Raw genomic sequence first — 989 nt, 5'->3', positions numbered from 1 at the left:
TCATAAAGAGATGGGGGAGTGGGTTCCCTCCCTATTCTGCAAGTTTGGCATCTATTCATGTACCACTTTAAAAGAAAAACACATGTTAATTCATCTTTGGTAAAATGGATTCTATTGTATAGAAGTCAAAATATTTTTATACATATAGAAATATACGTGTCATTCAGTCAAACAAGAATAAACTTAATGTGTGACCCTAAAGGAGACAATTCCTGCATGTTAGGACCCATCGAGTCTGTAGGAGGTGGAACTGAAGGTCCTACATGTAATTGAAATTCTCATTAACCGACTTGACTAAATCATGATATTAGCTACCAGCATTTGAAGAAAAAATAAATAAATACTTTTTTAAATAAATAAATACTTTATTAAAATGAGACAAACGGTTGGACTACTATTCATTAGCACATCACGAAAAAATTATAAAAAATGAAATTAAAACATAGTATTCTATTTGTTGAAACAAATTTATTTTTATCTTTTAATATTTACCTTGTAATAATATCAGTTTATTGTATTTGTTTCTATTAATAAAATTTTGTTGTAAATGTCTCTTGAAATAATTTCAAATTTTGTAATTCATTCAAAAGTGATTACAATTACTACCAAATTTGTATATTCATTAAGTACATTAGGATTATAAATGAATCAAGTTACACCAAGTTCAAACTCGACTCACGAAAATTAAACTTGATTCATTATGCATGAGCATCATTCATATCTTTTTCTATTAATTTGTATGGTGAATTATTGAATTTCTAGAGAAATTAGATATTTTAGGCTTTAATCAATACTACTTTGAGTTGTATTGCAATTTGTTATTTTTAGGTAGCATCCAAATGAAGATTGGGCCGAATTTATGAAAAACGGAGGCTCACGAACTGGCTCAAATAATAGAAACATAATATATAATTCTATATCAATAAATTATAACTTATATATATTAAAAAATATTTAAAAAAGATCAATCTTATATATTGTCTATGTAT

This window comes from Arachis ipaensis, chromosome B05 (genome assembly GCF_000816755.2).
Source record: "Arachis ipaensis cultivar K30076 chromosome B05, Araip1.1, whole genome shotgun sequence".
Classification (NCBI taxonomy): domain Eukaryota; kingdom Viridiplantae; phylum Streptophyta; class Magnoliopsida; order Fabales; family Fabaceae; genus Arachis; species Arachis ipaensis.
The sequence above is the reverse complement of the archived record's forward strand: the minus strand, read 5'-3'. Positions refer to the sequence as shown.